The sequence below is a fragment of the Passer montanus genome, unplaced genomic scaffold, assembly GCF_014805655.1.
Source record: "Passer montanus isolate IOZ18808 unplaced genomic scaffold, ASM1480565v1 scaffold59, whole genome shotgun sequence".
NCBI lineage: Eukaryota > Metazoa > Chordata > Aves > Passeriformes > Passeridae > Passer > Passer montanus.
In genome coordinates, this window is record NW_024370926.1 from 516,314 (window position 1) to 529,957 (window position 13,644).

At 58.8% G+C, this 13,644-nt stretch overlaps 1 protein-coding gene across 1 annotated transcript in view; it reads right to left on the reverse strand.

Annotated features, from left to right (window-relative positions):
* The window catches only part of LOC120510622 (SREBF chaperone), a 54,497-nt gene extending 43,939 nt beyond the window's left edge, over nucleotides 1-10,558 (reverse strand). The window contains exon 1 of the mRNA XM_039726609.1: nucleotides 10,385-10,558. The gene's annotated coding sequence lies outside the window, so the exon portion shown is untranslated. The remainder of the gene's footprint in view (nucleotides 1-10,384) is intronic.
* Between the last annotated feature and the right edge of the window lie 3,086 nt (nucleotides 10,559-13,644).

The window sequence follows — 13,644 nt, forward strand, 5'->3', positions numbered from 1 at the left end:
CCTGCAAGGGGTTAATCCCAGCACGGCTATCAGGGGCAAGGCCTGGCTGCAAGGGGTTAATCCCCGCACTGCTACCAGGGACAAGGCCTGGCTGCAAGGGGTTAATCCTACTGCTGCTGCCAGGAACAAGGCTGGGCTGCAAGGGGTTAATCCTACTGCTGCTGCCAGGAACAAGGCCGGGCTCTAAAGGGTTAATCCCAGCACTGCTGCCAAGAACAGGGCCGGGCTGCAAGGGGTTCAGTTTTTGAGCCACATTTCCACCCCAAACTGTGCAGCCTTACTTCATTTCCCCATTCTGCCTGACTTCCCCAGCTTTGCCCCATTTCTTTTTTCTGTTTTCCTCCCCGTACAACATTCATGGTGTAAGTTTAAAAATTCCGAGGTTGTCTGGAACTGACCCGTTTTATAAGGGGCATTTCACTCACATTACAGATTGTTAACATCTCTGGAAAAGCTGGAGTAGCAACGACAACAAAGATCTGAAGAGAACACTTCAGTAATCTCCGTATGCCAGATAAAGTTTAGGGTTTGGGTTTGAAAATTCCGAGGTTGTCTGGAACAGACCCGTTTTATAAGGGGCATTTCAATTGTTACAGATTGTTAACATCTCTGGAAAAGCTGGAGTAGCAACGACAACAAAGATCTGAAGAGAACACTTCAGTAATCTCCGTATGCCAGATAAAGTTATCTGCTCCCAAAACAGGGGCTGACATTCAAAATCAGTCTCCAAAACGGTTTTCAGGACATCTTTAAACGTGTCTGCCACAAGAGAAGAACCCAGTTACACTCCTGCTTCGGAAGTCATTCCCTGAATGTGGTTTCCATCCTTTCTTCCTTCCCAAAATGCTCCCAACTTGCTGATGCTGTGGATCATGAGACAGGATGGGATGTTCCACACCAGAGGCACGAAGCACAGAAGTTGGGGTTTGGGACAGACAGAGAAAATACCCACATTTAGAAAAACCATGATTTCAAAGTTCCCTCCTCTGCTTGCATCCAGCCAAGGGAAGCTCCCTTGCACAGAGATCCCAAACACAGGGAAACAGAGAACAGAGATCCCAAACACAGGGAAACAGAGAACAGAGATCCCAAACACAGGGAAACAGAGAACAGAGATCCCAAACACAAGGAAACAGAGAACAGAGATCCCAAACACAGGGAAACAGAGAACAGAGATCCCAAACACAGGGAAACAGAGAAGAAGAACAGAGACAGGGAGCAGCTCCCAAGGGTGCCCAGAGACAGGGAGCAGCTCCCAAGGGTGCCCAGAGACAGGGAGCAGCCTGGGAAGGCTCCTCCAGCTGCAGCAGTTTGATCAGGAAGGGACCCCAGGGATAAGTGTGTGTGCAGTTCCCTGTGTGCATCAAACCAGAGCAGCAGCTCAAAACAAACCCAGCTAAGCCAGGAAATCCTCTGCCAGGACCCTGTGCCCGTCTCGGGGGCACAGGCACACAGTGTGTGTGCAGCTCCCTGTGTGCATCAAACCAGAGCAGCAGCTCAAAACAAACCCAGCTAAGCCAGGAAATCCTCTGCCAGGACCCTGTGCCCGTCTCGGGGGCACAGGCACACAGTGAGCACTGCTGAGCACAGCCAGGTCACTTCCCTGGGCTCCAGGGCCTGGCACACGGGGCTGGCTGGCTGCAGGGTGCCCAGCCTGCTCTCCTGGTGCCCTCCTGGCCCCGCTCAGGAACCACAGGGACAGAGAGGCCAGAGCCAAAGGCTGACACAAAGCCTGATCCCACGTGCTCCCTTTGGCATCAATCCTCCTCTTTGTTTATCCGTGCTCCACAAGTGGCCAGGGAATCACTTTCTCCTAAAAATACAGAGCCTGATGCAAGAGCCCCGTGCAGTTACATCCCAAAACCCCAGCTGGGCAGTGCCACCTCCCCTGGCCCTCCAGGCCGGGCACAGGCACTCACTCATCCATCCCTACTCGGGCTGGAGCCTGGTGTGAACAGCCTGTCCAGCACACACCTGCAACGTTCCTCCTCTTCTACTACAGGTGGTAATTCTACTCGTGCTCCTTTCCAATCCTCCCCACCAGAGCAGGGTGAACATCTCAGCCCAAGCTGCTTGTTTGGGGTACAAAATAGGCAAAATGCTTTTGGGTCTTCTGCCTGGGCTTGTGCAAAGTCTTGGGGTCCAACAGGACCTGGAGCTGCTCCAGAGCTGGGAGAGCTGGGAATGTTCACCTGGAGAGGAGAAGCTCCAGGGAGAGCTCAGAGCCCCTGGCAGGGCCTGAAGGGGCTCCAGGAGAGCTGCAGAGGGACTGGGGACAAGGATGGAGGGACAGGACACAGGGAATGGCTCCCACTGAAGGAAGGTACACTTAGTTTATTAAGAGGAATTTCTTCCCTGTGAGGCCCTGGCACAGGTGCCCAGAGCAGCTGTGGCTGCCCCTGGATCCCTGGCAGTGCCCAAGGCCAGGGCTTGGAGCAGCCTGGGACAGTGGGAGGTGTCCCTGCCATGGCAGGGTGGCACTGCATGGTCCTCAATGCCTCCTTCCACCCAAGCCATCCCAAGACTCCCACGAGAGCAGGAACATGGAGATGCCATTCTGGCAGACAGGAGCACACTGGCCCCTCACTGGAGCTGTGTTACAGCACAGAGCTCAGAGCCAGCTCCAAGAAGTGCCAGATTTCCCACTGATTGTTCCTTTTGGCCATTGTCACCCAGGCTGTGACACTGGCTGGGGACAGTGCACACACCCAGGCTGCTCCTGAGGGGCAGGAGAGCAGCACCCCCTCCTTGTGTCCTCTGAGACCCCAGAACCCAAACCAGCACCAGCACTGCCCTGCAACCCAACAAATGGTTCATTTAGGAGCAGTTTCCCCACGTTTTCTCCCCAAATCCCTGAAATCCCACAGCAGCCAAGCAGCAGCTTCCTTACAAATCCCTTCCAAGCTCTCCTTCCCCAGGGTGCAGCTGCAGATGGAATTCCCAGAGTAGCTGTGGCTGCCCCTGGATCCCTGGCAGTGCCCAAGGCCAGGCTGGACAGGGCTTGGAGCAGCCTGGGACAGTGGGAGGTGTCCCTGCCATGGCAGGGTGGCACTGGATGGGCTTTTGAGGTCCCTCCAATCCAACCCAAACCATCCTGGGGTGTTGGCACAGCTGTGAGTGTTTGGATGCCCACAGCTGGGCTGGGGCTCCAGGAGAGCTGCAGAGGGACTGGGGACAAGGATGGAGGGACAGGACACAGGGAATGGCTCCCACTGCCAGAGGATGGGATACTGGGAATTAGGAATTGTTCCAGTGAGGGTGGAGAGGCCCTGGAAGAGAAGAAGCTGTGGCTGCTCAATGCCTGGATAATCCAAGGCCAGGCTGGACAGGGTTTGGAGCTGGGACAGTGGAAGGTGCCCCTGCCATGGCAGGGAATGGAACAAGATGGGCTTTAAGGTCCTGTCCAAGCCAACCCACCACCCCCTGGTTCTGTGCCACTCATGAATGGTAACCTGCTCTGGTCTGTGCCACCCTGAGGCCCCAGCACTGCTCATGTCATGGACAAGCACCAGAGAGCCCAGGCCACCCTCAGTCCCCAGCAAAGCCCGAGGGATGCCAGCTGCAGCCGAGCCCTTGGGCACAGCCCTGAGAGCTCCCTGGGCACCACTGGGTGCCAGCCCCGAGGGACACAGCACCCCCCATCCTGCCAGCAGGACAGGGACCCACAGCCAGAGCAGTGACAGTCACAGGGACCCACAGCCAGAGCAGTGACAGTCACAGGGACAGCAGGGACACAGGGCTGCAGTGACAGTCACAGGGACACAGCCCCCGCCATCCTGCCAGCAGGACAGGGACCCACAGCCAGAGCAGTAACAGTCACAGGGACAGCAGGGACACAGGGCTGCAGTGACAGTCACAGGGACACAGGGCTGCAGGGACTCTGGGGGGCTCACTCAGAGCAAAACGAGCTCTGCCCAAGTTATTCCCAGCAGATGTTTATCCAACCTGCTCTTCAGCAGTCCCACAAATGCCTACAGGTGTCAGGCAGGGTTTGGTTTTGCTTTCCCTGGGCCCCTCCGTGCTGTTTAACCCTTTCTGCTCCCAGTGGGCACAGCCAGCCCGGGGGGATGTGGGGCCAGGGAACTGCTGAGGCTGGAGCAGCCCTCGGGTCCAACTGCTCCCCCAGTAATTTCCACACTCCAGCTGTCACCTCCCCCTTCCCACACACACAGGACGTCACCAGCTTCCCTTAATTAGGGATTACACCTCACCAATTATCCTCGTGCCTGCAGCTGGCTATTTTTGCTGGAATCCCAACCTCAGCGCTGTCCTTCCTCACCACCAGCCCAATTTCAGGCCGTGTTTAATTGCTCCAACCCATTTCTCACTCCTGAGTCACACGTGCAGCCCTTGCCTGCTTTATGGCATTTACAACTTGAGTGGGCACGATCTGTTCTGGCACTGCACTGCTCAGTGAGCCCCAGAGCCCCCCTGGGTGATGAGTGAGCCCCCGAGTGCTGAGTGAGCCCCCAGAGCCCCCTCAGTGCTCAGTGAGCCCCCAGAGCCCCCCTGAGTGCTGAATGAGCCCCCAGAGCCCCCCTGAATGCTCAGTGAGCCCCCAGAGCCCCCAGGCCACTAACAAGGCTGTTACTGCAGCTCTGAGTACACTCATTTGTTTCACCACGATTTTGTCCATCACAGACTGGCACCTTCCTAGGCCTGGAGTTTGTTCCAGTTGCACCTACTCAAGACTCATTTGGATTAAACTCAAACCTGAGAGGATTCATGGCCACAGCTGCTTTTCTGCAGGCAGAAACAGCCCTGCTATCTTGTCCTAGAAAGAGCAAGCCCACCTTGCCAGGGAGGAGCTGTGCAAAGCAGAGCAGCCATTCTGCACTGCTGCACCTGGCCAGGTGCTTCCCAACCATCTCCCACTGCTGCAGGGTTTGGGGATGAGCACTGCTCCCCATTCCCTCTGTCCCTCTCCCACCCACACCAACTGCTCGCTCTCCTCCCGGCTTTAAAAACATCACTGACTTTTTCTGTGTCTCAACAGACGCCCCCTAAAGCTTTCAGGTCTTTTTTAGCCCGTGCTTTGAGCTCCCAGACAGAAATACCTCCCTGAAACGACAGCTTGCAAAGCTGCTCTTCCTTTTGTAGCCTGCCAGCACCACCAGTTGCTCACCAAAGTCAAAAGGTGCTGAACACTCCCGTTTTGGGGATGCCACACATCAAGTTTTCCTCTCTGTTCTTTCCTTCTTGCCATGAGGACATTCCCAGAATAATGCCCTCTGACAGTCAGGTTTGATTTTTATCTTAATCCTCCCTTTGTGGCCTTGCTGCTCTTCAAAAGAGGAACAGAAACACCTCTGGGTTTGAATCACCCTGACTGCAGGGGTGCTGGAAGCGCCCATAAATCAGCACTTCAAGGATTCCTGCCCAGCTCCAGCTCTGCTCTGTGAGGCAAAGCTGGCCTGGAAGCACCCGGAGCCATTCACCACCCCAAGGAGCTCAGATTCTCTTTTCCTCAGTTATCTTCCACCTCAGCAAAGCAGGACCTGAGCTGAGCACAACTCCTTCCCTGCTTCTTCCTCTCCCTGCAGAGCACACATTTCCTGGCTCAAAACCCTCCTTGAGGACAGAAATCAGCCTCGCTGGTTAATGACCAATATTAGGAAATAAAACCCAAACCAGCCCGTTTAACACAGGCAACACATTCTGTCTGCATGGCTTGGTGTTTGCTCCTGCAACAGACAAACTCAAATCACAAATTCACGTCTGAATACCTGAACTTCCTCTTCTCTGCAACTCTTTTTCAGGGATGTGCCACGACAGATGCTTGGGCCCACGGTGTGGCAGGGCAGGGGCAGTTCCAGGGGACAGTAACACCTTCAGGAGTGTCCAGGATGGGCAAACATTGTCCCTGGAAGGACCTGGAGCCTTTCCCAGCCTGCTGTGCCAGGTGCCTGCTCCAGCCCCAGGAGCAGCCTCCCAAAACCCTTCCCAGGTAAAACCATATCCATGCAAACCCTCTGAGCAGAACTCTGCATTTTCCAAACCCATATTCCATACGGGGTCCATCTGCCTCCTAGAAGAAAATCCCCCCAAAACCCCTCAGAAATGTCTGCTGAGCACCATGAACCCCTCCTGCAGCAAGGGCCAGCTGCCAATCCCCCCAAAACCCCTCAAATGTCTGCTGAGCACCATGAACCCCTCCTGCAGCAGGGGCCAGCTGACAATCCCCCCCAAAACCCCCCAGCAATGTCTGCTGAGCACCATGAACCCCTCCTGCAGCAGGGGCCAGCTGCCACTGGCAGGGGTTTCCTGACCAACTGTAATTAGAGCTTGGGCCAACACAGTTTATCCCTTAAATTCTGTCACTTCCCTGAAAACACCTTGTGGAAACACAAACCAAGAGTGCTCCCATTTATCCCCCCCAAAACCCCTCAGAAATGTCTGCTGAGCACCATGAACCCCTCCTGCAGCAGGGGCCAGCTGCCACTGGCAGGGGTTTCCTGACCAACTGTAATTAGAGCTTGGGCCAACACAGTTTATCCCTTAAATTCTGTCACTTCCCTGAAAACACCTTGTGGAAACACAAACCAAGAGTGCTCCCATTTCAGGGGAGGCCTGGGGGGCAGCAGCAGTTGGGCTGCTGTGAGGTGAAGGGTTTCCACAGCCGTGGGTTTGGCAGGGACCCAGAAGTGTGCCCTTGGCTCTCTGGGGAGCACGTTCCCATTTCCACACAGCCCCAGCCGTGTTCCACCCTGACTCTGGAACTCTGGGGTCAGTCGTGGCATTGCCAGGGATCCCCTCACAGGCAGGATGTGCAGGATGACAAAAGGGAGACAAAGCCCACAGTTGTGACCATTTATCCATGACATAAAAAGCAAACATGTACACATAACCCTGAGCATGCATTGCCCTGCATGGCTCCCTCAAAAACAACCCCAAAGCTCTGCTCAGGACCATTGCCACGGCTCAGGAGTCTGCACTGGCAGATCTCTGGGGCTGGCAGAGGGACACAGCCCCTGTAAGGTGACACACCTGCCTGGCATTGGCTTTCCACAGGTTCTGGGTCACAGCAGGGCAGGGCTGAGCACAGCAGCTGCCAGGGTGCCAGCCCCGAGCAGGGACACTGGGCATCCCCAGCAGCACACTGAACTAAACATTTTCCTTTCTAATCATCACCAGCTAGGAAGCCAGGCTCAGGAAATCACTGCACTCTTTCTTCCAGATGGAGAAACAATCCCAAAACTCCTCTGCGAGGCAGCAAGTCCCGAAGTCTGACTGGGACATTGTCCTTTGTAAACAAACCAACTATTATTCCTCCATCACAATGCTCCATACAAGATTAATTCAGATTTAAGAACTGCAGTCCTGCTCCCCTCTCCACTGCCCACCAGGCTCTCACTCCAGCTGAATTCACTCTTCTCCTGGGAGGAGAATTTTACTTTTTCCCAGTTATGCCAGAAGACCAAGGCTGTTCTGAGCCTTTGGGGCTGGGTTTTCACCTGAGGACATGAATGAAAAGGTTCCCTCCCAGACAGCCACCCCCAATTCCCTGCTCCTCCCTGTCCTGGGTACCTTGGATGTGAGCAGCAACACTCCCAGACGTGGGAACAGCAGCTGCACCACCACGGAACTGCCCAGTTCCTTCAGCTTTCCTTTCCCACCTTAAGTGCACTGCACCAAGGGAGAAGGGGATTCAAAGGAATTATAATCACAGGTATTGGAGCCAAGGCAAGCTGCTGCCACACCTCCCCCCAGTGCCACGAGCCTCGTGTGCCCCCCTGTCCCCAGAGCTCCTGGGGAGTCTCCTGGGAAAGGGGAGGAAGGAAAGGGGGTGCCTGAGCTGCCTGGCCTGGAAAGGATTCCCAGGAGTGCTGGAAGGGCTCTGCTGCTGCTCCTCACCGACTACATTCCACTGCAGGCAGGTAATGCTATTTTTGTTCCTCGAGCTGTACCTGTTCTACTTTTTAAATTCTCATCAGAGAGGGAAAAAAAGGGGAGTTTTTGGTGCATAATGACCCAAGCTCTGACGCCAGACAGGCCCAGCAACCCCCTGACTGAAAACAGTGTTGAGTAACTCAGTGAGAGCTTGGCTAATTCATTCATCATAGGATTCTGACACTTAAAATACTATTTTAATGCTCCTGAGACAAACCCTGATTGTTCAGGGCTCTTTTGGGATGCTATATTTGAATCATGATTGGAAAAAGAAGCCATGCCAAGTTGTACCTGGAAACACGGAGCTGTGTCACACGTCCAGGGAACATCCCGGCGTGTTTTCCTCTCTTCCCAGTCCCAGCCAGCTAATCTCCTTTCTGCATTACACAACAGCTCGTGTAATCCCAAATTTACCACCCCAGTCCTGCCCTCGCAGCTCTGGCTTCACAGAGAGGGAGCTCACGCCTCATCTCTGCCCCTTGAATGAAAAGAAACTCGGTTTGCCTTTCAACAACCCGGAACAACACGTGGATGCTGCATTCAGGAAATTCTGGCACTGAGGCCAAAATCCTTCCGGAGTTCTTTCCTCGGGATTCTCCCAAACACAGCCCCACAACTGCCTCAGCATTGCAAAAGCTCCTCGCTCGTTAGATTAAAGATAATGTAAAGATATTCATTCTGACTCACACGAGGAAGTCGAGTCCTAAATTTTGACCAAATCCCAAAGTTCATGATTCAGGGGGCAAGATAACTGCAGTGAGCACAGCGCCAGATCCCCAGAGCCCCGGGCAGCAAAGCCCTCTGGTTCCAAAGGGCTCAGGGAGCCTGTACAAACCCATGGAGTATTTCACTGCCAGTCCCTTTATACACTCCATCCCTGGAATCCTTTTCCTAAAACCCAGGGCAGCAAAGCCCTCTGGTTCTGAAGAGCTCAGTGACCCTGTACAGACCCATGGAGTATTTCACTGCCAGTCCCTTTATACACTCCATCCCTGGAATCCTTTTCCTAAAACCCAGGGCAGCAAAGCCCTCTGGTTCTGAAGAGCTCAGTGACCCTGTACAGACCCATGGAGTATTTCACTGCCAGTCCCACCGTTCCCTTTACACATCCCATCCCTGGAATTCTTTCCCTAAAAGCCAGAGCATCAAACCCGCCTGGTTCAGGAGGGCTCAGTGACCCTGTCATGTTCCATCCCTGGAATCCCTTCCCTAAAACCCAGAGCAGCAAACCAATCTGGTTCAGGAGGGCTCAGTGACCCTGTACAAACCCACAAAGTATTTCACTGCCAGTCCCACCATTCCCTTTACACGTTCCCATCCCTGGAATCGTTTCCCTAAAACCAGGGGCAGCAAACCGGAGGGCTCAGTGAGCCTGTTACAAACCCATGGAGTATTTCAGTGCCAGTCCCACCATTCCCTTTACACATCCTATCCTTGTAATCCTTTCCCTAAAACCCAGAGCATCAAACCTGTCTGGTTCTGAAGGGCTCAGAGAGCCTGTACAAACCCCATGGAGTACTTCACTGCCTATCCCACCGTTCTCTTTACATATTCCATCCCTGGAATCCTTTCCCTAAAAGCCAGAGCATCAAACCCGCCTGGTTCAGGAGGGCTCAGGGAGCCTGTACAAATCCCACAGAGTATCTCAGTGCCAGTCCCACCGTTCCCTTTACACATCCCATCCCTGGAATTATTTCCCTAAAAGCCAGAGCATCAAACCCGCCTGGTTCAGGAGGGCTCAGTGACCCTGTACAAACCCCACAGACTATTCCAGTGCCAGTCCCACGGTTCCCTTACACACCCCATCCCGGGAATCCCGTCCCACAGCCACTCTCCTGCTCCTGCAGCAGACACCAAGCCCTCCTCACTCTGGGCCTCTGCCGCCCCCGAAGTTCCTGCCTCTCTGCGGTCCCCGAACACCGCCCAGCTCCGGGGCAGGTGGCGGTGCCGAGCCCCGGCAGCACCGAGCCCACCCCGAGAGGCAGGGCACGGAACGCTCGCGGCACGGGCAGGCCGGGAGCGGGGCACGCCGCGCTCCCCTCACGCAGTCCCCAGGGTTAGCTGAGGGGAGCGGGGCCGGTCCCCTCACGCACTCCCCAGGGTCAGCTGAGGGGAGCGGGGCCGGTCCCCTCACGCAGTCCCCACGGTTAGCTGAGGGGAGCGGGGCCGGTCCCCTCACGCACTCCCCAGGGTCAGCTGAGGGGAGCGGGGCCGGTCCCCTCACGCACTCCCCAGGGTCAGCTGAGGGGAGCGGGGCCGGTCCCCTCACGCACTCCCCACGGTTAGCTGAGGGGAGCGGGGCCGGTCCCCTCACGCACTCCCCAGGGTTCCCCCAGCTGAGGGGAGCGGGCCCGGCGGGGCAGGCCGGGAGCGGGCCCGGCCCCGCGGGGGACACTGAGGCTCGGCAGGTGCTGAGGGCTCGTTCCCGGGGCCGATCGCCACCCCGCCCGGCCCGCTCCCGTCTCACCTCCCCGGGAAGCGGCTCCTTCCTCACCTCCGCCCTTTGACCTCCCAGCAGCCGCGGCTCGCGTGCGTCGCGCTCGGGGGCCTTTCTCGGCCTTTCCTTTTTTCTGCTGCGGGGTCTCCGGGCTCCGGACCCGCGTTAATCCCGAGCTCTTCCGCCCGTTCCCGGCCCGTTCCCGGCCCGTTCCCGGCCCGCTCTCTCCCGCCCCCTCCCGCCCTCCCCCCGCTGCCGCCGCCGGGCCCCGACCGCGCGCGCGCAGCGCCGCACGCCGGCCACGCCCCCCGCCGTCAGCGTGGCCACGCCCACGCCGTTCCGACCACGCCCCCACGAGAGCGGTTAGCTCCCAATATAGGCTTTATTTGCATGGTCACGCCCACACGCTGCGATACACACCTCTATTTGCATAACCACGCCCTGTCTCTCCGGCCACGCCCCCGGAAGCGGCGCGGCGGCGGCGGGAGCACGTGGAGCGGGACCGGGCACCGGCCGCGCTGGGGTTCGGGCAGAGCGGAGCCGGCCCCGGCACCCGGGCACGGCGGGAATGGGCGGGTCAGCCCCCGGCAGGCCCGAGAACCCCGGAGGGACAGGAGGAGTTGATGGCGGGGATTGGGCAGCTGAGGGGAGCGGGGCCGGCGGGGCAGGCCGGGAGCGGGCCCGGCCCCGCGGGGGACACTGAGGCTCGGCAGGTGCTGAGGGCTCGTTCCCGGGGCCGATCGCCACCCCGCCCGGCCCGCTCCCGTCTCACCTCCCCGGGAAGCGGCTCCTTCCTCACCTCCGCCCTTTGACCTCCCAGCAGCCGCGGCTCGCGTGCGTCGCGCTCGGGGGCCTTTCCCGGCCTTTCCTTTTTTCTGCTGCGGGGTCTCCGGGCTCCGGACCCGCGTTAATCCCGAGCTCTTCCGCCCGTTCCCGGCCCGTTCCCGGCCCGTTCCCGGCCCGCTCTCTCCCGCCCCCTCCCGCCCTCCCCCCGCTGCCGCCGCCGGGCCCCGACCGCGCGCGCGCAGCGCCGCACGCCGGCCACGCCCCCCGCCGTCAGCGTGGCCACGCCCACGCCGTTCCGACCACGCCCCCACGAGAGCGGTTAGCTCCCAATATAGGCTTTATTTGCATGGTCACGCCCACACGCTGCGATACACACCTCTATTTGCATAACCACGCCCTGTCTCTCCGGCCACGCCCCCGGAAGCGGCGCGGCGGCGGCGGGAGCACGTGGAGCGGGACCGGGCACCGGCCGCGCTGGGGTTCGGGCAGAGCGGAGCCGGCCCCGGCACCCGGGCACGGCGGGAATGGGCGGGTCAGCCCCCGGCAGGCCCGAGAACCCCGGAGGGACAGGAGGAGTTGATGGCGGGGATTGGGTGTGAGGAGCCCTGCAGCATCCCCGGGCACAGCGCATCGGGAGGGAGGGCTGGCACCGGGAGCCCTGGCTCGTGCCGGGGACAGAGGTGACTGATTCCCACTGGGAGCGCTGGGCACACGGCACGGGAAGGGGCAAGCAGTGCCCACAGGCCAAGGGATGTTCAAGGCCAAGGGATGGTCCCTGCTCTCGGCCGGCACGCTGCAGAACACACTGCCTGCTCCTCCATCTGCGGGGGCTGAGAGCCTTTCCGGGGCCCCTCCTGCAGCTGCCAGGCTGACACCCGCAGTCCCTGCTGCCTGCACTTTCCCAGTGGAACACATCCCCCTCTCCCGGGGACCCGCAGCCCTGTCCCACAGCCCCAGCCTCGGGGGGACGCCCTGCTGCAGCTCCCTGCGAGCCCAGGGAGCAGAGCGGAGCCCTCAGGCCAGGCTCTCGGCGTTGCCCACGCTCCGGCTGGCACACAGACACCGCGTGCCAGCGGCCCTGAGCACGCAGCTGGTGGCTGACCCGGGCAAGGCCGTCCTGTCCTGCCACCCATGGCACCATTCCTGACATCCAGTCCCGGGCTGCCCTCCCGCAGCGTCAGCTCCAGGCTGCAGCGTGGCCGTGCCATGGCCTTGGCCCCGCACGGCTGCCCCGTCGTGTCCTGGCGGCCAAGGCCACTGCTGGGCACCGGGCTGGGCTGTGCCTCAGCAGCCCCACGGGGCTCACAGCCCTGGCCAAGCAGCACTGCCAAGCAGGCAGAGCTCATCCCAAAGGGCTGGGATCCCAAAGGGCAGCTCATCCCAAAGGGCTGGGATCCCAAAGGGCAGCTCATCCCAAAGGGCTGGGAGCCCAAAGAGAGGCTCATCCCAAAGGGCTGGGAGCCCAAAGGGCAGCTCATCCCAAAGGGCTGGGATCCCAAAGAGAGGCTCGTCCCAAAGGGCTGGGATCCCAAAGAGTGGCTCATCCCAAAGGGCTGGGATCCCAAAGAGAGGCTCATCCCAAAGGGCTGGGAGCCCAAAGAGAGGCTCGTCCCAAAGGGCAGCTCATCCCAAAGGGCTGGGATCCCAAAGGGCTGGGATCCCAAAGGGCTGGGATCCCAAAGAGAGGCTCATCCCAAAGGGCTGGGAGCCCAAAGGGCAGCTCATCCCAAAGGGCTGGGATCCCAAAGAGCAGCTCATCCCAAAGAGCGGCTCGTCCCAAAGGGCTGGGATCCCGGGAACACCCCCTGCACGGGGACATGGGGACAGGCCGAGGCTCCTCAGCCCATTTCTGGGATACAGGCACTGCTTCAGGGCAGGAAGAAGCAGGCAGCAGGCAGCAGTGATGTCACACAGCAGTGATGTCACAACCTTGGGGCCCAACACAATGACCCTGCCGGTTTCAGGAGGGAGCCAGGCTTTGGGATCTCTCCAAGGATAATCACACAGACATTACTCCAGTTATTCACCATCCTGTGCCCGTCACAGACGCAGCAGTGCCAGCACAGCTACTGGGCCTCTCCTCCTCCCTCTGCAGACAGTGACAGTGCACTGACCCCGGGCACTGCCAGCACCCTGGGACAGCAGCAGTGGCACTGGGCACTGCCACTCCCACAGCAGAGCATGGAGGGACATGGGGACACCCAGGACCAGCGATCCTGTAGCACACATGGCCTGACTCCCCTCCCTCCTCGTGGCTTTGCTGCAATCCCTGGAGCCTGCCTGGCTTCCCTGGGCTGCCACTGATCAGCAGGCACAGCCCTGAGCTGCCAGGCCTCCCAAAACTCCAAGGCAAAGGCACCTTCCCAAACCAGCATGGGATGGGGCACTGAGTCTACGTGGAAAATCAGGAATGTGTCCCACTGCCAGAGCTGCTACCCCAGCTCTGGAGCTGCAAGGACCTGGCAGATTGCTCTGGACTCTCACAAGTGCGTGGGACGTTTTTATCTCCCAGGATAAATGGGATATCCAGC